Here is a 24991-nt window from a genome sequence, read left to right as displayed (position 1 = left end):
GACATTCACATCCATATACTCATTTTGCACTTTCTTAGATATTTTTAGTTAGTTACATTTGTAGAGAGAGAGACTTCAACCTCTCTCTAGGGTTCATCTTCATTCTCTCAATTCTCAACCATTCCTTGGTGAGATCCATTGCAACTCTCAATTTACTTTGTTCATGTTATAGATCTTCTTCTCTAATCTTAATTAGTGTTTGTAATTGTTCAATTCAAAGATCTTAGATTTAACTTTGTTGTTTTGGATTCTATTAATGCATTGAAGATCTCATTTCATTGCTATTCGTTGTTGATTGTTGTTAATCACTTGTATTGAATTACTTTGATTCTAGGCTTCTTCTCATATCTACTGTCTTTCATTCTTGCTCTCCACATGTTTGAGAAAATGCCAACTTTAGATATGGAGTAGCATCCCCTTCACTTGGCCTAGTGGTTGAGTCATTGGAGACACTTGAATAATGGATGTCAATTGTTGATTGAGAATTGAGAATTGTTAATTGACTTAGAGTGCACTAAAGCTAGACTTCCCTAGGGTAAGACTAGGACTTGTGACTCAAGTTGGTTACTTTTACTTGACTTTCCTCTATGACTAGGGGTTAACTAAGTGAAGCAATACTCTATTGTTATCATAATTGAAGGAAGCTATAGTGATGGAACTTCCAAAGTTTAACCTTGGCCAAGGCTTTTAACATTGATTGATTGTTGTTTTCCTTTGTTAGCACTTTTATGCCACACTCTTCAAACCACAAAAGACCACTTAACCAATAACATGCATCCCTATAGCATTCCTAGGGAAGAACGACTCGGGAGATTAATACTCTCGATTATAGAATGTAGAATTTCTTTGATAATGGATTTTGTATCGGTTTAGACTATATTACGATTGGTTACTTGATAATTTCTATACCGTCAAAAATTCGTTCATCAAAATGGTGCCATTGCCGGGGAATCCACATGAGTGCCATGTTTTTGGTTAATGTAAATATGTGAATATTGTAGATATTATTGTCTTTTGCTTGTTTGTTAGTTTTCATTAGTTTTAGATCTCCATTAGTTTTGTTCCTATTTGCCACTATGAATTCTCGTCCTTGTGGTTTTGGATATGACTATGACTATGTTATAGGCGATGAAAACTTGAATGATGGCTCACATTATGGGAGAGATGAATTCTTGGGAAGGGAGCCACATCCATATGAGCAATCATCATGGCCACCTCCCCCTTCAAGTTACTATGATGGTAATCTTTCCTATAATGCATATCATTCTTATGGATATGATGATTCTTATCATGGTTATGCCACTCAACCACCATCATTCTATGCACCATACTCTCAACATAGTCCTCAAACACCATCATTCCAACCACCATATTCTCAATCCACATCTTATTTCCTCCAATGGCCTCCAAACGATCTTAATCTATATTTCCCTTATGCATATCCTTGTGACAATTATGAACAAGCAACCCTTGAATCACCATCACTCCAACATCTTTACCCTCCAAACCAAGTCCCCATGGATGATACACTTTGTATCATTCTTCAAGAACAAGAAGAGCTCCAAACCGCACTCACTAGTTTCACCTCTACCCTCCAAGAATCTATGTCCCGTATAATTCCACCTTATACCAACAACCAAAATAACTTCCCACCTCCAAGCTTTGATGAACCTCCTTTCCAACTATATCATGATTTCCCCTCTCCGCCACAAACCTCCATGGAAGCATATCAATGTCCATCAATCCAAGAGACATACGATCCTACTTATGTTAGCAAGGCGGAAAAAGAATCAAGGGATCGTTTCAAGGAAGAAATAGATCGATTTCATGAAACCATCCGCCAAAAGATGGACTCTTGGGATTCATACAACAAGCAAAGCATCTTCACGGATGAATGTGAAAAATCAACCGAAGAAATGAGCATGAAGGAGATTTTAGGATCCCAACATGAGGATAAGGAGATGGACTATGTCTTGCAACAAGTGGAGGAGGAAGAGATCATCGAAGAAGAAGAAACGGTTGAAGAGTTAGAGGAGGTTAAACAAAAGGTAGATTTCAAGCTTGAGAACACTTCCACACCAAGTGATATTGTTGATTATCTTGTGGAAGTTGTTGAAGTCTCTTCCATTGAACTTGAAAATGATGTTGAGGAGGATAATGCACAACATCCAAGGCATAGTATGAGTGATGAAAGATTGAAAGAGGTTGATTAAGAGATCGATTCAATCATTGAGAATTTCTTATCTACAATTGAATCCCCTCCCATTGGGCTTGAAATTGAGATCAAGGAAGAAGATGCACAACCTCCCATGCCGTCGGTAAGCAATGAAGAGGAGATTCAATTGGAAGGAAGCTACCAAGAGGAAGAGGTTGAAATTGAAGAAGCTTGTGAAGATGTGGAGGTAATCAAGGAAGAGTACAAGGGAGTGGAGCTTGCAAGATCATTGGGACCACCCTTCCTAAGTCACCATCCAACATAACATTCAAGTGGGTAAAATTCTTATCTCTAATCTTTACTTTCCCACTTGAATATTGTTTGCTTAAGACGGATGGGCAACTTAGAGCTCGTTGTGGATTGAGGAGTAAGAGAGAGTCATGTAATGGTTGGAAACATCACTCTAAGTTCATGATGGTTGCTTGCTCAAGGTTGAATGGCAATGGGTGGTGTAGAACCAAATTGCATGGGTCTAGGGAAATGTTTGGATGCCTAATTGAGAATTCAATAAGTTTGTCACCCAATTGGAAGCATGGAGATCAAAAAGAAAGGGGGTTGACAAACAAAGTATGGGACCCCGGAACATACATAGAGCACTATCAACTTAAGGGCCTTGTCACTTGCTTAGGCCCCCTTGAAGGCTTTGTACGTTTAAGTTTGGACCCCGGAGGCTATTGGAAGTGCAAACACTGGTGGGGATTCAAAGAATAGTTTAAGCATAAACCACCCTAGCAAGGACTCCACCAAATGTCCAACTTAAGGACTTAAACTAAAAGTGCTAGGTGGGAGACACCCCACCATGGTAAACTCTTTCCACTCTATTCTAATTTTGTTTAATAAGTGATTTGAGTTACCATTGTAGGTAGGTTTTCATTTCATAATTGGCTTGTGTGTGTAAATTGGTTGCTAGCATATTAACATGTATGTTGTGCTTAGTAATAATGGAATAAATCTCAAAACCAACTTGCATTTTATAAAGTGTGTGGTTTTTGACTGAATAAGGAGTTGTAGGCACCATGAGAGTTTTTGGGCATTTTAAAGCTTTTAGGCATTTCTAAAAAAAAAGGGGGGTCGGACGTGCGCGCACGCAGTGCCCGCACGCGTCAATGAGCGGATGCATCACCAAATTGAATTCCAGAAAGTTGGGCCACTCTTATGCGAGCGTTAGGCTCTTAGCCCAACTCACCTCACGCGAACGCGCACATCGTGCTTGCGCACCATTAAGCAAAAATACCCATCCACGCGGACGCACACCTGCCGCATACGCGTCACCTGGCTGATGCCGCCATCCCATACATGCCTCCAGAGTGTTGCGCCTACTCTGGGCCAACACTATGCCTCCATCCCAACTCCTAGCCCGCGTGCGCGCACCGTGCGCCCACGCGTCTTCGCAACTTTCACCACCCACGCGTAAGCGCCTAAGGCGCGTACGCGTCGGTTTCCAAATCCACCAATACACGCGGACGCGCACCGTGTGCGCCCGCGTCGTTTGAAAAAAACTCAATAATTAGTATGCAACCTCCTTACATTATGTTCAGTCTCTCACAATAATTAGTATGCTTTGGTTGTGTAACCTCTTGCAACTTAACATCCTTTTCAACTTCTCATAGTTACACAATTGCACTTTATTGTTTGTCACACCAATTATTGTGAAGTCCATTTTTGGCACTTCTATATTTTCATGCTTGTGGACATGACCGTTGTGCATAACTTACAATTCTCTCCCTATTAGGTAATTCTCCATCATACCACTAATTACCAACTTCACTTTTCTAACTCACTGATTTCTATAACCACTAACTTTACTTTTACTCTCACTTGACTTTTTAACCATTCTCTTAAGGTATGATGATGCATATGTCTAATCTTTGAGAATTGTGTCACATTGGTTGGAATCCTGAATTCTTGGTTTATGTTTCCATTTTTCTAAGCTTACTTGCAAACTAAGTTTTCTATTTCAAGTTCACATCATGATTACTTGCCATCCATCTTGCATCCTGAACATGCTTCTATTTGCTTTATACTACTTGTTTAAGTGCTTATATTCTACCATATTCTACTTTCAGGATGTCAGACAAAGGAAAGAGGAAGAGACCACCATAACATACTCTTGCCTCACTTCAAGCATAAGCTCAAATCCCTCTAGATCTCCCCCTGACCCTCAGGATTAGCATCAGGGACGATGCTTGATCTTAAGTTTGGGGAGGTTGTCGTTGGCACCACATTTTGGGCACATTTTCTAGTTATATCTTCCTAGCTATCCTATTTTGCATATTATTGTATATATTGTGTTAGATATTCTGGACACATGTTGGTTGTTGCATACTCTTTTATTTTGAATGTTGGATATTAGTTGGATTTTTTAACTATATAGTTATCTTCTTAGTAGCTTGTAGTAGTGATTAGAAAATATTTTGGAATTGTTAAGACGTAGTCAACCCTTTTACATATGAAATTTGTTTTAATTGGAAATAAAAAGGGTAAACTAAGGAATTTTTGAACTTTTCAATCACAACAATGCTTAGTCAAAATAATGGAACTCTTCAAGGAACCCATCTAGAGAGCACAACCCAATTGATTGAAAAAAAATATATTTTTTGTGAAACTTGCTTGAATTCTATACTTTGTGAAGTATGTATTGAGCTAAGAACACAAGCTTGTGAGACTTGAGCCTATTAATGTGGTTACATTTTTGCTTTAACCACTCATTTTCCTTCTTGTGTGCAATTATTCCCTTTCTATGATTGTGATCCTTGATTTGCTTGATTCTATATGTCCATTTATTCCTTGAATCATGCATTTGTATGATTGAGGCCATTATTTCATAAGCCCACTTACCCAAATAGCCTACCTTTTACTCTCTATTGTTAGCCAATTTTGGGCCTACACTTAACCAACTTATTCTTATTTTAGCACATTAAAGGCCCAAGGCGGAAAACCAATGAAAGTTCCTTGCTTGGATCTTTGATTAGTCTAGGCTAGTGAGAGTGTTTATTATTCAAAGTTAGTGAGGTTTGGGAACATTGGAGGGGATAAAAGGGTAGTACACTTCCATATTTAGGAATTGGGAATATATTCATGTATTGATTAAATGTATAAGACTTTATGCAATTGATGTTCTTGTACAAAGTATGAAAAAAAAGGGGACAAAATGCCCCAATTTGTAGCTCGAATAATAAAGAATCAATGCATAAGGAATGTGAATCAAATAGAATGCATGAGTATATGAAAAAAAAAAGTGAAGAATAGGTAGTTAGGATAGTTTGAAATTTTATAGGTCATTATATAGGTTAGGTGGGAAAGTCTATACTAATCAAAGATCTAAACTCTAGTCCACTTAACCATAAATGATCCTACCTTAACCCTAATCCCATGACAACCTAAATGAAAGACCTCATGATGAATGTATACATGCATTGAATAGGTGTTGATTGTTAGAAGAAAATCAAATTTTGGGAAAGCATGAATTCTTAGGAAGGGAGCCATATCCATATGAGCAATCATCATGGCCACCTCCCCCTTCAAGTTACTATGATGGTAATCCTTCCTATAATGCATATCATTCTTATGGATATGATGATTCTTATCATGGTTATGCCACTCAACCACCATCAGTCTATGCACCATACTCTCAACATAGTCCTCAAACACCATCATTCCAACCACCATATTCTCAATCCACATCTTATTTCCATCAATTACCTCCATACGATCCTAATCTATATTTCCCTTATGCATATCCTTGTGACAATTATGAACAAGCAACCCTTGAATCACCATCACTCCAACATCTTTACCCTCCAAACCAAGTCCCCATGGATGATACACTTTGTATCATTCTTCAAGAATAAGAAGAGCTCCAAACCGCACTCACTAGTTTTACCTTTACCCTCCAAGAATCTATGTCCCGTATAATTCCACCTTATACCAACAACCAAAATAACTTCCCACCTCCAAGCTTTGATGAATCTCCTTTCCAACTATATCATGATTTCCCCTCTCCGGCACAAACCTCCATGGAAGCATATCAATATCCATCAATCCAAGAGGCATACGATCCTACTTATGTTAGCAAGGCGGAAAAAGAATCAAGGGATCATTTCAAGGAAGAAATAGATCGATTTCATGCAACCATCTGCCAAAATATGGACTCTTGAGATTCATACAACAAGCAAAGCATCTTCACGGATGAATGTGAAAAATCAACCGAAGAAATGAGCATGAAGGAGATTTTAGTATCCCAACATGAGGATAAGGAGATGGAGTATGTCTTGCAACAAGTGGTGGAGGAAGAGATCATCGAAGAAGAAGAAACAGTTGAAGAGTTAGAGGAGGTTAAACAAGAGGTAGATTTCAAGCTTGAGAACACTTCCACACCAAGTGATATTGTTGATGATCTTTTGGAAGTTGTTGAAGTCTTTTCCATTGAACTTGAAAATGATGTTGAGGAGGATAATGCGCAACCTCCAAGGCATAGTATGAGTGATGAAAGATTGGAAGAGGTTGATCAAGAGATGGATTCAATCATTGAGAATTTCTTTTCTACAATTGAATCCCCTCCCATTGGGCTTGAAATTGAGATCAAGGAAGAAGATGCACAACCTCCCATGCCGTCGGTAAGCAATGAAGAGGAGATTCAATTGGAAGGAAGCTACCAAGAGGAAGAAGTTGAAATTGAAGAAGCTTGTGAAGATGTGGAGGTAATCAAGGAAGAGTACAAGGGAGTGGAGCTTGCAAGATCATTGGGACCACCCCTTCCTAAGTCACCATCCAACATAACATTCAAGTGGGTAAAACTCTTATCTCTAATCTTTACTTTCCCACTTGAATATGGTTTTCTTAAGACTGATGGGCAACCTAGAGCTCGTTGTGGATTGAGGAGTAAGAGAGAGTCATGTAATGGTTGGAAACATCACTCTAAGTTCATGATGGTTGCTTGCTCAACGTTGAATGGCAATGGGTGGTGTAGAACAAAATTGCATGGGTCTAGGGAAATATCTGGAGGCCTAATTGAGAATTCAATAAGTTTGTCACCCAATTGGAAGCATGGAGATCAAAAAGAAAGGGGGTTGACAAACAAAGTATGGGACCCCGGAACATACATAGAGCACTATCAACTTAAGGGCCTTGTCACTTGCTTAGGCCCCCTTGAAGGCCTTGCACGTTTAAGTTGGGACCCCGGAGGCTATTGGAAGTGCAAACACTGGTGGGGATTCAAAGAAGAGTTTAAGCATAAACCACCCTAGCAAGGACTCCACCAAATGTCCAACTTAAGGACTTAAACTAAAAGTGCTAGGTGGGAGACACCCCACCATGGTAAACTCTTTCCACTCTATTCTAATTTTGTTTAATAAGTGATTTGAGTTACCATTGTAGGTAGGTTTTCATTTCATAATTGGCTTGTGTGTGTAGATTGGTTGCTAGCATATTAACATATATGTTGTGCTTAGTAATAATGGAATAAATCTCAAAACTAACTTGCATTTTATAAAGTGTGTGGTTTTTGACTGAATAAGGAGTTGTAGGCACCATGAGAGTTTTTGGGCATTTTAAAGCTTTTAGGCATTTCTGAAAAAAAAAATGGGGTCGGACGCGCACGCACGCATTGCGCGCACGCGTCAATGAGCGGATGCATCACCATACTGAATTCCAGAAAGTTGGGCCACTCTTATGCGAGCGTTAGGCTCTTAGCCCAACTCACCTCACGCGAACGGCTGAGAGAGTACCATTCTGGTAATGCGGAGGTGTGATTGATTATTTGGTGATGTAAAAGTATGACAAAAAGAAAAGAAATGAGAAATGATGATTGGAAAAAGATAATTGAGAAATAGTTGTTTGATTTGGCATTTGTGCCGAAAGGATTGTGCGGGGACGCCCGTAAATATGGAATGGCTTCTAGGAGAAAGGATCACAAGCTTCAGCAGGAGAATCAGCGCCTGCAAGTACTTGCAGAGTTCATGTTCGACATACTTCAGCTGGAGAATTAGTGCTTGCAAGAAGTTAAAACTTGCAGAGGTTATGTCACTAGAATGCCATATTTGACTTACGAGTTGAATTACGTCAGGTGTGGGTCAAAACTGACAAATCAGCTCATTACCTGCAATTAGACTAGACGTCCATAATATTTTTATGCATTTGCATTTAGTTATGTTTACTCATTTTATTTCTCTGTGATTATGCTCTTTGACTTTTCTGTGAATTGTTTGTGTGTTTATATTGCGAGTTTGCTTGTGCTTGTTGGTTCCTGTATATGTCAAAGATTAAGATAACCGAAAACTGATCATTATAACTCAAAACTGAGTGCCGTGACTGTAATTTTCTTAAAGTAATATAATTTAAAGAAAACTAACTGAAGTCTTTAAACTGAGTTTAAAGAATCCTAAAGGTAATTTTTCTAAAGTTATACAGTAAATATTTACATTTTATTTCTTTATTTTGACGGCATTCACTTTTCCTACTGAGAACATTGATGCCAGGGCATCTAGGCCAGTTTCACTGACCTTTTCTTTACTGTTTTAGGGTAGTTTCATGTGTTTTTTTAGTGAATAAGGCAAGTTTTGGATGAAGTTACACTTACACCTTGATTCAAGCAACTTTTGTGAACTTTGCATACTTTCATGAGTATTTTGCTAGAATTGCATGATAAATTGATGATGCATAATCTCATGACTTTGGCTAGAGCTTTGATGCACTTTAACTGCTTGTTTTCAGGGCAAAGAAAGTAAGGAAAACCACGTTAGTATTCACGTTAACCTAGTTAATGTGAACAATAACGTGGAATGGTAAAGCTTGCAACGTTAATGAGAAAAATGAGCACCAATAACGCCTACGAAGCCACCCAAAGCTCACGTTACTTGCCACGTTAACTAAGTTAACGTGGTAGTTAACGTAGAAGAAGAAGGAACTCCAACGTTAATGGTAAAAGTGAACACCATTAACGTTGGAGAACTTGGCAATGATCCACGTTAAGAGTCACATTAACTTAGTTAACGTGAACTCTAACGTGGAAGAAGAAACAAAAGCCAACGTTAGTGACACTCACTTTTGTTACTAACGTTGGACCATCTAGCATTGCCTATGTTAACTTTCACGTTAAGACTATTAACGTGAAAGTTAACGTGGAATTGAGATCAAAGAGCCAACGTTAGTGACACTCACTTTTGTCACTAACGTTGGGAGATGGCTTCACTACTACGTTAAGAACCACGTTAACTTAGTTAACGTGAGTTCTAACGTAGAGAATGTGGCATTTGGAGCATTAGTGACAAAGGTAAGTGTCACTAACGCTCTCGAAGGTGGATCACACCTACGTTAAGAGTCACGTTAGCTATACTAACGTGGATTCTAACGTAGGAACATAGGGGCACTAAGCAACGTTAATGGGAAAAGTGATTCCCATTAACATTTGCGAAGGGGTATAAGCCAACGTTATTGGAAAAAGTGAGTCCCAATAACGTTAGCCAAGTTTTGAGAAAGCAACGTTAGTGGTCACGGATTTAACGTGGATATATAAGATTGGAACGTTAGTGGAAAAAGTGAATGCCACTAACGTTCTCGAACCCACAATGGAAATCAACGTTAAATCTCACTAAATACCCAAAGCCTAATTCATCTTTCTCTGCAAGTTAGGCCCACTAAGGATGAGAACTGCTTCAACTCAAGATCCAAATCCCACATCCAAGACTTGAAGAACTCACTAGAAGATCAAGAGGAGTAGTATATATAAGAGTAGTTTTGAACTATAGAGAAGCTTGGCACTTTTGGGAACTACTCTCTATAGATTTATTTTTCCGCACTTTTAGCATGTATTCTTCTTTTCTGCCATTTTTCATTTCTAGAGCTATAAACAACTAAACCCCTTTCATTGGGTTAGGGAGCTCTGTTGTAATTTGATGGATCAATTATAGTTTTCATTCTTCTTCTTCTTTCTTTTCTCTTGATCTTAATAGAAAGCTTTCGATCTTAATTCAATTGGTTAGTTGTCTTGGAAAAGAAACTCTCCATAATTGGATCTCCTTTGAGCCTTGGAAAAGGGATGAGGAGATCATGCTAGAAATGCTTTCTCATGTTGGACCAAATTGGGGTCTGGGCGGATATAGTGACATGTAATCCTCCCAACACTTTGATTTGGAAATACATGTGGTATAATCAGTGACCACACTTCATCTCTTTCCATGAGCAATTAAATTAAGGAATTGGGCAATTATTCAAGCTTAGAGAGATTTGATTGCCAAGGAATTGGGATCCAATCACTTAAGATTGCCAATGAGATCAATGAATGCATTGATTGAGGAAGAGATGAGAATGAACTTGATCCAGAGAATGCAACATCTCCTGAACCCAATGATTTCCCTATTTCTGATCTTACCCATTCACTTTACTTTCTGCCATTTAATTTCATACTTGTTATCCCAAATCCCCATTTAAGATTCTGCACTTTAATTTCTGTTATTTAATTTCAGTCATTTAAATTTCTGCATCTCAATCTAAATTTTGTTTAGCTCAACTAGCACATTCTTCTAACTAAAGTTGCTTGACCAATCAATCCTTGTAGGATTCGACCTCACTCTATTCTGAGTTTTACTTGACGACAATTCGGCATACTTGCCGAAGGAAAATTTGTTGAGAGACAAGTTTTCATGCATCAAACATGCGAGGACGATGTGCTCAACCCCTACATATCTTCTGTTTTCAGCGACAGGTTCAGGAATCTTGTGCAAGGAGCCACTACCGGTCCACAGAGTTTTATATATATGAATGTATTTTCTGTATTTAGCTTAGTTTTATTTTTCCCTCGTCATTTATTGTTTTGGTTTTTAGTGTAACATCCCGCGTTTTGGAAATCTAAATATAAATAAATTGTGATTTTATCTTATTAAGTCTAAACCTTATAATCTTAGAAATTATTTTATTAGAAATAATTAAATATATTCGAGATAAAATCTTACAAATATAATACTGTAAAAATCACTTTTAGGGCACATATAATTTTATTTCTTAATTTATCAAGGAGTTCAAATAATTGTTTCTAAATTAAATCATAAAGTAAACATACTAATCACATTTTATAAAATACAGTTTAAACTCAAAATATTAATTATCTAAATTAAATCATATGACCTTTTATTATTTTTCTTTCATCGAGACTTTAATTTCAATTTATATGAAATAACAATTGAATCAACCCAAATATTAGTAAAACTAATTTAATTACTCTTAATAGTGCAGTTTATAAAATAAAGAGTTCAAATTAATAATAAGTCATAACTTATTCATAATAAAAGTTAGTTAAATTAAATTGTACAATTCTTTCTTATTTTTCAATTACTAAAATTATACAAAATATTTCATTATAATAAAATTACTTAAGAATCTTATTTGATTTAAAATGAAATTATCTCTGAATCTATTTAATTATTTATAATAAAATAATTTCTAAGATTATAAGGTTTGGACTTAATAAGATAAAATCACAATATATATATATATATATATATATATATATATATATATATATATATACCTTTGTGTTTAAGTGGTTAAAAGAAAAGACTTTTCATTTTCTTAGTTAAAGTTTCAGTTCGTATTCGCGAAGGCTCAATATTAAATAAATATAGTATAAAAACCAAGGAATAAAACTAGGTGATGCCCGCGCTTTTAGTGCGATTATGAGGTGCTTGGTGGGCGAAATTGTGATCTCTAATAATGGCTTCAACTTGGTATGCATGCTTATAACTTAGCACTTTCTTCACAGCCTCGCACAACTAACCAACAAGTGCACTGAGTCGTCCAAGAAATAAACCTTAGGTGAGTAAGGGTCGATCCCACGAAGATTGTTGGTATGAAGCAAGCTATGGTCATCTTGTAAAACTCAGTTAGGCGGATAATAAATGGTTATGGAGTTTTTGAATAATAATAATAATAAATAAACAGAAAATAAAATAGAGATACTTATATAATTCAATGGTGGAAATTTCAGATAGGCGTATGAAGATGCTATGCTCCTTTTGAATCTCTGCTTTCCTACTGCCTTCTTCCAATCCTTCTTACTCCTTTCCTTGGTAAGCTGTATGTAGGGCATCATCGTTGTCAATGGCTACATCCCATTCTCTCAGTGAAAATGGTCCAAATGCTCTGTCACAGCACGACTAATCATCTGTCGGTTCTCGATCATGTCGGAATAGAATCCATTGATTCTTTTGCGTTTGTCATCACGCCCAACAATCGCGAGTTTGAAGCTCATCACAGTCATTCAATCCCTGGATCCTACTCGAAATTCCACAGACAAGGTTTAGACATTACGAATTCTCATGAATGCCGCCATCAATCTAGCTTATACCACGAAGATTCTGATCAAGGAATCCAAGAGATATGCGCCTGGTCTAAGGTAGAACGGAAGTGGTTGTCAGTCACGCATTCATAGGTGAGAATGATGATGAGTGTCACGGATCATCACATTCATCATGTTGAAGTGCAACGAATATCTTAGAATAAGAATAAGCGGAATTGAATACAAAACAGTAGTAATTGCATTAAAACTCGAGGTACAGCAGAGCTCCACACCCTTAATCTATAGTGTGTAGAAACTCCACCGTTGAAAATACATAAGTGATGGTGGTCTAGGCATTACCGAATGGCCAGCCCCCATGAATGATCAATAGTCTCCTAAGATGAATAATGGAATAAAACCGAGACCAAAGATGTCTAATACAATAGTAAAATATCCTATTTATACTAGACTAGCTACTAGGGTTTACAAAAGTAAGTAATTGATGCAGAAATCCACTTCCGGGGCCCACTTGGTGTGTGCTTGGGCTAAGCTTGAGCTTTACACGTGCAGAGGCTTCTTTTGGAGTTGAACGCCAAGTTGTAACGTGTTTTTGGCGTTTGACTCCAGAATGCAGCATGGAACTGGCGTTGAGTGCCAGTTTACGTCATCTAATCTCGAATAAAGCATGGACTTTGATATATTGCTGGAAAGCTCTGGATGTCTACTTTCTAACGCCATTGAGAGCGCGCCATTTGGAGTTCTGTATCTTCAGAAAATCCATTTTGAGTGCAGGGAGGTCAGAATCCAACAGCATCAGCAGTCCTTTGTCAGCCTTTTATCAGAGTTTTGCTCAGGTCCCTCAATTTCAACCAGAAATTACCTGAAATCATAGAAAAATACACAAACTCATAGTAAAGTCCAGAAATGTGAATTTAGCATAAAAACTAATGAAAACATCCATAAAAGTAGCTAGATCTTACTAAAAACTACCTAAAAACAATGCCAAAAAGCGTATAAATTATCCGCTCATCACAACACCAACTTAAATTGTTGCTAGTCCCCAAGCAATTGAAAATCAATTAGGATAAAAAGAAGAGAATATACTATAAATCTCAAACTATCAATGAATATTAGTTCTAATTAGATGAGCGGGACTAGTAGCTTTTTGCTTCTGAACAATTTTGGCATCTCACTTTATCCTTTGAAGTTTAGAATGATTGGCATCTATAGGAACTTAGAATTTTAGATAGTGTTATTGATTCTCCTAGTTAAGTATGTTGATTCTTGAACACAGCTACTTTTATGAGTCTTGGCCGTGGCCCTAAGCACTTTGTTTTCTAGTATTACCACCAGATACATAAATGCCACAGACACATAACTGGGTGAACCTTTTCAGATTGTGACTCAGCTTTGCTAAAGTCCCCAGTTAGAGGTGTCCAGGGTTCTTAAGCACACTCTTTTTGCTTTGTATCATGACTTTAACCACTCAGTCTCAAGCTTTTTACTTGGACCTGCATGCTACAAGCACATGGTTAGAGACAGCTTGATTTAGCCGCTTAGGCCTGGATTTTAGCTCCTTGGGCCCTCCTATCCATTGATGCTCAAAGCCCTGGATCCTTTTTACCCTTGCCTTTTGGTTTTAAGGGCTATTGGCTTTTTCTGCTTGCTTTTTCTTTCTCTTTCTCTTTTTTTTCGCCACTTTTTTTTCACAAGCTTTTGCTATTCACTGCTTTTTCTTGCTTCAAGAATCAATTTCATGATTTTTTAGATTATCAATAGCATTTCTCTTTGTTCATCATTCTTTCAAGAGCTAACAATTTTAACATTCATAAACAACAAGATAAAAAATATGCACTGTTCAAGCATTCATTCAGAAAACAAAAAGTATTGTCACCACATCAATATAATTAAACTAAATTCAAGGATAAATTCGAAATTCATGCACTTCTTGTTCTTTTGAATTAAAACATTTTTCATTTAAAAGAGGTGAAGGATTCATGGAATTATTCATAGCCTTAAGATATAGTTACTAAATACTAATGATCATGTAGGAAAGACACAAACATAAATAACATAAGACTTAGAAATCGAAAAACAGAGAAATAGAACAAGGAATGAGTCCACCTTAGTGGCGTCTTCTTCTTGAAGGACCAATAATTTTCTTGATCTCATCTATGTCTCTTCCTTGCCTTTGTTGCTCCTCCCTCATTACTCTTTGATCTTCTCTAATTTCATGGAGAATGATGGAGTGCTCTTGATGTTCCACCCTTAATTGATCCATATTGTAACTCAAGTCTTCTAGGGAAGTGTTGAGTTATTCCCAATAATTATTGGGAGGAAAGTGCATTTTGAGGCATTTCCGGGATTTCTTGGTGATGAGCTTCCTCATGCATCTCTTGGGATCCATGAGTGGGCTCTCTTGTTTGCTCCATCCTCTTCTTAGTGATGAGCTTATCCTCCTCAATGGGGATGTCTCCTTCTATGATAACTCCAGCTGAGTAACATAGATGGCAAATAAGATGAGGAAAAGCTAGCCTTGCCATGGTGGAGGACTTTTCAGCTATTTTGTAGAATTCAAGAGAGATGACTTCATGAACTTCTACTTTCTCTCCAATCATGATGCTATAGATCATGATGGCCCGATCTATAGTAACTTCAGATCGGTTGCTAGTGGGGATGATGGAGCGTTGGATGAACTCCAAACATCCTCTAGCCACAGGCTTGAGGTCCAGTCTTCTTAATTGAACCGGCTTGCCTTTGGAGTCTCTTTTCCATTGAGCTCCTTCAACACATATGTCCATAAGGACTTGGTCCAACCTTTGATCAAAGTTGACCCTTCTAATGTAGGGGCATGCATCTCCTTGAATCATAGGAAAGTTAAACGCCAACCTTACATTTTCCGGACTGAAATCTAAGTATTTCCCCAGAACCATTGTAAGATAATTCTTTGGATTCGGGTTCACACTTTGATCATGGTTCCTAGTGATCCATCCATTGGCATAGAACTCTTGAACTATTAATATTTTGACTTGTTGAATTGGGTTTGTCAGAACTTCCCAACTTCTTCTTTGGATCTCATGTCGGATCTCCGGATACTCATTTTTCTTGAGTTTGAAAGGGACCTCAGGGATCACCTTCTTCTTGGCCACAACATCATAGAAGTGGTCTTGATGGGCTTTAGAGATGAATCTCTCCATCTCCCATGACTCGGAGGTGGAAGCTTTTGTCTTCCCTTTCCCTTTTCTAGAGGTTTCTCTAGCCTTAGGTGCCATAGGTGGTTATGAAAAAACAAAAAAGCTATGCTTTTACCACACCAAACTAAGAATATTTCTCGCCCTCGAGCAATAGAAGAAAGAATAGATGAAGAAGAAGATATGGAGGAGAGAGAGAGAGAGAGAGAGAGAGGATTGTATTTCTGCCAAGGAGGAGAAGAGAGGGTTGTGTTGTGTTAAAATAAAGAAAAATGGAGGAGTTTATATAGTGGAGGAAGAAGGGTTAAGGTTCGGCCATATTGGGTGCGTTTAGGTGGGAAAGGGATTTTGAATTTTGAAGGTAAGTGGGGTTTATGGGGAAGAGTGGATTGGATGTGAGTGGTGAAGAGGTGATGGGGAAGAGAGATTAAGGTGATTGGTGAATGGTTTTGGGGAAGAGTGTTATTGGATTGTGTGAAGAGGAGAGAAGGTGAGTTGAGGTAGGTGGGGATCTTATGGGGTCCACAGATCCTGAGGTGTCAAGGATTTACATCCCTACACCAATGAGGCGTGTAAAACGCCTTCTACATGCAATCCTGGCATTCAACACCAGGTTGATGCTTGTTTCTGGCGTTGAACGCCAGCTTCATGCTTGTTTTGGGCGTTCAACACCCTTGTGCAACATGTTTCTGGCGTTGAACGCCAGTTCCATGCTTGTTTCTGGCGTTCAGCGCTAGCTTTCCTCAGTGTGTATACCTGGCGTTTAAACGCCAGGCTGTTGCTTGTTCTGGTGTTCAACCCCAGATCCATGCTCTGTTCTAGTGTTGAACACCAGCCAGATGTTCCTTACTGGCATTTAAATGCCAGTAGGTCCTTCCTCCAGGGTGTGCTTTTTCTTCTGCTATTTTTTATTCTATTTTTAATTTTAATATTTATTTTGTGACTCCACATGATCTTGAACCTAATAAAACATAAAAGAACAATAAAATAAAAAATAAAATTAGATAAATAAAAATTAGGTTGCCTCCCAATAAGCGCTTCTTTAATGTCCCTAGCTTGACAGTGGGCTCTCATGGAGCCTCATAGGTGATCAGGTTAATGTTGTAGACTCCCAACACCAAACTTAGAGTTTGGATGTGGGGATTCAACACCAAACTTAGAGTTTGGCTGTGGCCTCCCAACACCAAACTTAGAGTTTGATTGTGGGGGCTTTGTTTGACTCTGTACTGAGAGAAGCTTTTCATGCTTCCTCTCCATTGTTATAGAAGAACACCCTTGGGTTTTAAACCCAAGGTAGTCCCTATTCAATTAAAGGACTAATTCTCCTCTGTTAACATCTATCACAGCTCCTGCTGTGGCTAGGAAAGGTCTTCCAAGGATGATGCATTCATCCTCCTCCTTCCTAGTGTTTAAGATTATGAAATCAGCAGGGATGTAAAGGCCCTCAACCTTTACTAACACGTCCTCTACCAATCCATACGCCTGTCTTACTGACTTATCTGCCATTTGTAATGAAAATATGGCAGGCTGTACCTCAATGATCCCCAGCTTCTCCATTACAGAGAGTGGCATAAGATTTATGCCTGACCCTAGGCCACACAAAGCCTTTTCAAAGGTCATGGTGCCTATGGTACAGGGTATTAAGAATTTACCAGGATCTTTTTTTTTTGAGATAAAGTTTGCTGAACCCATGTATCTAGTTCACCAATGAGCAAGGGAGGTTCACCTTCCCAAGTCTCATTACCAAACAACTTGGCATTCAGCTTCATGATAGCTCCTAGATATTGAGCAACTTGCTCTCCAGTTACATCTTCATCCTCTTCAGAGGAAGAATAGTCTTCAGAGCTCATGAATGGTAGAAGGAGGTTTAATGGAATCTCTATGGTCTCCATATGAGCCTCAGATTCCTTTAGGTCCTCAATAGGGGACTCCTTCTTGCCTGAGAGATGTCCCATGAGGTCTTCCTCATTGGGGTTCACGTCCTCTCCTTCCTTCCTAGGTTCGTCCATGTTGATTATGTCTATGGCCTTGCACTCTCTTTTTGGATTCTCTTCAGTATTGCTTGGGAGAGTACTAGGAGGAGTTTCAGTTACTTTCTTACTCAGCTGGCCCACTTGTGCCTCCAAATTTCTGATGGAGGACCTTGTCTCACTCATGAAACTTAAAGTGGCCTTAGACAGATCAGAGACTAAATTTGCTAAATTAGAGGTGCTCTGCTCAAAATTCTCTGTTTGTTGCTGAGAAGATGATGGATAAGGCTTGATATTGCTGAGCCTATTTCTTCCACCATTATTAAAGCCTTGTTGAGACTTTTGTTGATCCTTCTATGAGAAATTTGGATGATTTCTCCATGATGAATTATAGGTGTTTCCATAAGGTTTACCCATGTAATTTACCTCTGCTATTGCAGGGTTCTCAGGATCATAAGCTTCTTCTTCAGAAGATGCCTCTTTAGTACTGTTGGATGCATTTTGCCATCCATTCAGACTTTGAGAAATCATGTTGACTTGCTAAGTCAACATTTTGTTCTGAGCCAAAATGGCATTCAGAGCATCAATTTCAAGAACTTCCTTCCTCTGAGGTGTCTCATTATTCACGGAATTCCTCTCAGAAGTGTACATGAACTGGTTATTTGCAACCATGTCAATAAGTTCTTGAGCCTCTGCAGGCGTCTTCTTTAGGTGAATGGATCCACCTGCAGAATGATCCAATGACATCTTAGAGAACTCAGATAGACCATAATAGAATATATCTATCATGGTCCATTCTGAAAACATGTCAGAAGGACACCTTTTGGTCATCTGCTTGTATCTTTCCCAAGCTTTATAGAGGGATTCACCATCTTTTTGCTTGAAGGTCTGAACATCCACTCTAAGCTTGCTCAGCTTTTGAGGGGGAAAGAACTTAGCCAAGAAGGCCGTGACCAGCTTATCCCAGGAGTCCAGGCTATCCTTAGGTTGTGAGTCCAACCATGTTCTAGCTCTGTCTCTTACAGCAAAAGGGAAAAGCATGAGCCTGTAGACTTCAGGATCTACTCCATTAGTCTTAACAGTCTCACAGATCTATAAGAACTCAGTTAAAAACTGGTAGGGATCTTCTTATGGAAGTCTATGAAACTTGCAGTTCTGTTGCATTAAAGCAACTAATTGAGGTTTCAGCTCAAAATTATTTGCTCCAATGGCAAGAATTGAGATGCTTCTTCCATCAAACTTGGACGTAGGTGTAGTATAATCACCAAGCATCCTCCTTGCATTATTATTGTTGGGTTCGGCTACCATATACTTTTCTTGTTCGAAAATTTTAGTAAGGTTGTCTATGGATTGTTGTAATTTAGCTTCTCTTAGTTTTCTCTTCAGAGTCCTTTCAGGTTCAGGGTCAGCTTCAACAAGAATGTCTTTTTCCTTGTTCCTACTCATATGAGAAAGAAGAGAATAGAAAAGGAAGAGGAATCATCTATGTCACAGTATAGAGATTCATTTATGTTAGTAGAAGAAGAAAGGGAATAAGAGTGAAGAAGAATGAATAATCCAAACACAAGGGTGAGGATAGGAGCAGAGATTTGAGATGAAGAGAAGTGTTAGTAAATGAATAAATAAATAGAATAAGATGAGAGAGAGAAGTTTTCGAAAATAATTTTTGAAAAGGAGTTAATGATTTTCGAAAATTAAAGGTGAAATAAAATTTAAATTTAAATTTAAAACAATTAGTTAATTAAAAGAATTTTGAAAAGGAAGGAGAAATTTTCAAAAATTAGAGAGGAAAAAGTAGTTAGGTGGTTTCGAAAAAGATAAGAAACAAACAAAAAGTCAATTGGTTAGTTGAAAAAGATTTGAAAATCAAATTTGAAAAGATAAGAAGATAAGAAGATATATTTTGAAATCAAATTTTTGAAAAAGATAAAATTTTGAAAAAGATATGATAAAAAGATATGATTAAAAAGATATGGTTGGAAAAGATTTAATTTTTAAAATTAAAATTAATTACTTGACTAACAAGAAACTAATAGATAAGATTCTAGAATTTAAAGATTGAACCTTTCTTAACAAGAAAGTAACAAACTTCAAATTTTTGAATCAATTATATTAATTGTTAGTATAGTTTTCGAAAATAAAGATAAAATTAGAAAAAGATTTTGAAAAATTAAATTAAAATTTTCGAAGAATAGTAAGAAAAATGAAAAAGAATTGATTTTTGAAAAAGTTTTGAAAAGATAAGATTTTTAAAATTGAAAATTTGACTTGACTTATAAGAAATAGCTAAGTTTTAAAAATTTTTGACTAAGTCAACTCAAATTTTTGAAATTTTGAGAAAAATACGGAAAAGATATTTTTTATTTTTGAATTTTTAATGATGAGAGAGAAAAACAACAAAAATGACTCACAACATGAAAATTATGAATCAAAACACATGATGCATGCAAGAACACTATGAATGTCAAGATGAACACCAAGAACACCTTGAAGATCAAGATGAACATCAAGACTTATTTTTGAAAAATTTTCAAGAAAGAAAACATGCAAGACACCAAACTTAGAAAATTTTTAATGATTAGACACTATGAATGCAAAAATGCACATGAAAAACAACAAAAGACACAAAATAAGAAAACATCAAGATCAAATAAGAAGACTTACCAAGAACAACTTGAAGATTATGAAGAACACTATAAATGCATGAATTTTGAAAAATGCAAGAACAAGATGAATATGCAATTGACACCAAACTTAAAACATGGCACAAGACTCAAACAAGAAACACAAAATATTTTTGATTTTTATGATTTTATGATTTTTTTTGTATTTTCTTTATATTTTTTCGAAAAACATATAGGAAAAAGAAAATAAGAAATTCAAAATTTTTAATAAGAATTCCAGGAATCTTTCAATGTTAGCCTAAAGCTCCAATCCAAGGGTTGGACATGGCTTAATAGCCAGCCAGCTTTAGGATATAAATCATACATACAATAGCTGATATTTGAATTAACTTGCCTCTATGCTGATGATTGGAAGCCTCAGTCCAAAAGAATTAAACATGGCTTTACAGCCAACCAAGCTTCAACATGTTAGCATAAAACTCTAGAATTCATTCTTAAAAATTCTAAAGCCATAGAATGATTTATTTTTAATTAAAAAATATTTTTTTCGAAAATAGGGATAAATTTTTTTTGAAAAATTTTTGGAAACAAAACAAAAAGAAAATTACCTAATCTGAGCAACAAGATGAGCCATCAGTTGTCCAAACTCGAACAATCCCCAACAACGGCGCCAAAAACTTGGTGGGTGAAATTGTGATCTCTAATAATGGCTTCAACTTGGTATGCACGTTTATAACTTAGCACTTTCTTCACAGCCTCGCACAACTAACTAGCAAGTGCACTGGGTCGTCCAAGTAATAAACCTTACGTGAGTAAAGGTCGATCCCATGGAGATTGTTGGTATGAAGCAAGCTATGGTCATCTTGTAAATCTTAGTTAGGCGGATAATAAATGGTTATGGAGTTTTCGACTAATAATAATAAAAAAATAGAAAATAAAATAGAGATACTTATGTAATTCAATGGTAGGAATTTCAGATAGGCGTATGAAGATGCTATGCTCCTTTTGAATCTCTGCTTTCCTACTGCCTTCTTCCAATCCTTCTTACTCCTTTCCTTGGCAAGCTGTATGTAGGGCATCATCATTTTCAATAGCTACATCCCATCCTTTCAGTGAAAATGGTCCAAATGCTCTGTCACAGCACGGCTAATCATCTGTCGGTTCTCGATCATGTCAGAATATAATCCATTGATTCTCTTGCGTTTGTCATCACGCCCAACAATCGCGAGTTTGAAGCTCGTCACAGTCATTCAATCCCTGAATCCTACTCAAAATACCACAGACAAGGTTTAGACTTTTCAGATTCTCATGAATGCCGCCATCAATCTAGCTTATACCACGAAGATTCTGATCAAGGAATCCAAGAGATATGCGCCCGGTCTAAGGTAGAACGAAAGTGGTTGTCAGTCACGCGTTCATAGGTGAGAATGATGATGAGTGTCACGGATCATCACATTCATCATGTTGAAGTGCAACGAATATCTTAGAATAAGAATAAGTGGAACTGAATAGAAAATAGTAGTGATTGCATTAAAACTCGAGGTACAGCAGAGCTCCACACCCTTAATCTATGGTGTGTAGAAACTCCACCATTAAAAATACATAAGTGATAGTGGTCCAGGCATGGCCGAATGGCCAGCCCCCATGAATGATCAATAGTCTCCTAAGATGAATAATGGAATAAAACCGAGACCAAAGATGTCTAATACAATAGTAAAATATCCTATTTATACTAGACTAGCTACTAGGGTTTACAGAAGTAAGTAATTGATGCAGAAATCCACTTCCGGGGCCCACTTGGTGTGTGCTTGGGCTAAGCTTGAGCTTTACACGTGCAGAGGCTTCTTTTGGAGTTGAACACCAAGTTATAACGTGTTTTTGGCATTTGACTCCAGAATGCAGCATGGAACTGGCGTTGAGCGCCAGTTTACGTCATCTAATCTCGAATAAAGCATGGACTATTATATATTGCTGGAAAGCTCTAGATGTCTACTTTCCAACGCTGTTGAGAGCGCGCCATTTGGAATTCTGTAGCTTCAGAAAGTGCATTTTGAGTGCAGGGAGGTCAAAACCCAACAGCATCAGCAGTCCTTTGTCAGCCTTTTATCAGAGCTTTGCTCAGGTCCCTCAATTTCAGCCAGAAATTACCTGAAATCACAGAAAAACACACAAACTCATAATAAAGTCTAGAAATGTGAATTTAGCATAAAAACTAATGAAAACATCCCTAAAAGTAGCTAGATCTTACTAAAAACTACCTAAAAATAATGCCAAAAAGCGTATAAATTATCCGCTCATCAGTGCTAAAAGCTAAGGTATTATATTATGGTATCAGAGAAGTTTGTTCCTATTAGAGCCTTGGAAATAGACTGAATATGCTTCACTGCATACTTTGAGTGTCTATCATGCAGTAGGACTTGTTCTAATGACAAGAGTTTGAGTTTCAGATGCATGACTGTCTTTTGATTAATATTGTTAGTCGACTATTGCATTTCTCATGGTATTAGGTCTGGTCAACTTAATACTGATGATTTGTGTATACAGAAATACTAATGGGTTATCATAAATGAGATAAAAATAATAGGTTATGCGATTACGGAGTTTGGGAGCGTTAAAGGTTACGGAGTTAGCTCAACTTTGAAGTGTAATCTTTATTCATGCTACACGAACTCGTGCCATTTCTTCTTTCATTGTCTTCATTGGAATTCCTTGCTTCATATTTTCTCAAAATGTGATTTGATTATTTCCTGACCAAACCTTATCGTTCCTTACTTGTAAATCTAATTGCCTACCTGACTTCTTTCGAACACTATCTTTGACATTGCCTATACTTCTTATCGTGGACCCTTTTTCCTTTGGTTTGAGTTTGAACTTGTTTTAATATAACAATTTTTGAAGGCAAAAATTTTTGTAAGGTGGATGGAATATAACCACCTGAATTCTTTTTTAAAATTAAATAATGAGTTATTTATAATTTATTATATTTGTTGATAATTTTAATTAAAGAAAAATATTTTTCTGAAAATAATTAAATTAAATTTTATGATACTTTGAGTTTAAAATCTATTAGAATTTATAAATTTTTATAAATAATTGAGTTTTTTATATTAACGATTTAAAGTTTTAGTGAACCAAAATAATGAAAGTTCTATATAATTTAAATGGAATAATTGAAAGTTTTAATTAATTTTATGAACAAAAAAATTTATTTATTTATCCTTAAATTATAAATTAGAGTATTTAATTAAAAATAATTTGTAATTTGAAAATTAAATCGTATTCTTCAAACTAATTATATTGAATTAAATTTGGTCTTAAATTAAAATTCTACTCAAACTCTAAATTTCCAATTCTAAACCCTAATTACCAATTCACTAATTCTAACCTTAATTTCCACCGCCTCACTGCCACTCACTTACCACCGCCATCCCCTTTTCCTTTATTCCACACCCACACACATAAACCACACATATGCAGAGATGGATTAAGAGAAATAAAGAGAAAAAATGAAAACAAAAATAACAGAAGCAATGAGAGATCTGAGAGAAAGCATAGGAGATCGGAGAAGGGAGGGGGCTTTGTCGCGCCGCCAGCTTGCCGCCAATCCACCCACGAACAGCCGTCGCAGGAGGAGCTTCGCACCAATCACCGTCGTGCCTCTTGGTTTGCACATTTACTCATAATGAAAAAAGGGTTTTTATTTATAAAAAGTTTGAGTTATACATTTATATTAAGGAGTGACTTAGGTTTGAAATCGTTGGAAAGAATTTGAGAAAATGTTAGTTTGACTTATTAGTAATGAATTGAGAGTTGAAAATGATTTTTGAGAATTGGAAACGGTTTGATTGGGACCCTTAAAGAGTGGCATAGTCCAAATTTTAGAGGAGATGCTGCCAAAATTTTTATAAAATTCTGAGACCTTGTTTAAAGCATTATTTAAAAGAAAATTTGATTTAGGAATATTATTTGATTTCGATTTATTATGAAAAGAGTCTTGTTTTTAGCTCAATCTATTAAGAAAAGTATTATATTTTAAGTTCAATGTATTGAGAGAATATTTTGTTTAAAGTTATGATTAGGCATTTGTGCCGAAATGATTGTGCGGAGACGTCCATAAATATGGAATGGCTTCCAGGAGAAAAGATCACATACTTCAATTGGAGAATCAGTACCTGCAACTACTTGTAGAGGTCATATTAGACATACTTCAGCTGGAGAATTAGCACCTGCAAGAAGTTGAAACTTGCAGAGGCTATGTTGCTGGAATGCCTTATCCGACATGCCAGTTAGATTGTGTCATGTGCGGGTCGAAACCAACAAATAAGCTCATTACCTGAGTTAGATTATTCATTTGCATTTGATTGTGTTTACTCATTTTATTTCTCTGTGATTATGATGTTCGATTTTTGTGTGAATTATTTGTGTGTTTGTATTGTGAGTCTGCTTGTGCTTGTTGGTTCATGTATATGTCAAGAATTAAGATAACTGAAAACGGATCATCATAACTCAAAAATGAGTGACATGACTGTGATTTGCTTAATGTAATGTAATTTAAAGGAAACTAACTAAAGTCTTTAAAGTTAGTTTAAAGAATCCTAAAGGTAATTTTTTAAAAGTTATACAGTAAATATTTGCATTTTATTTCTTTACTCTCACATCATTCACTTTTCCTATTGAGAACATGCGAGGACAACGTTCTCACCCCCTACAGATCTTCTGTT

The sequence above is a fragment of the Arachis hypogaea genome, chromosome 9 (assembly GCF_003086295.3).
Source record: "Arachis hypogaea cultivar Tifrunner chromosome 9, arahy.Tifrunner.gnm2.J5K5, whole genome shotgun sequence".
NCBI lineage: Eukaryota > Viridiplantae > Streptophyta > Magnoliopsida > Fabales > Fabaceae > Arachis > Arachis hypogaea.
Note: the sequence above shows the minus strand (reverse complement) of the source record.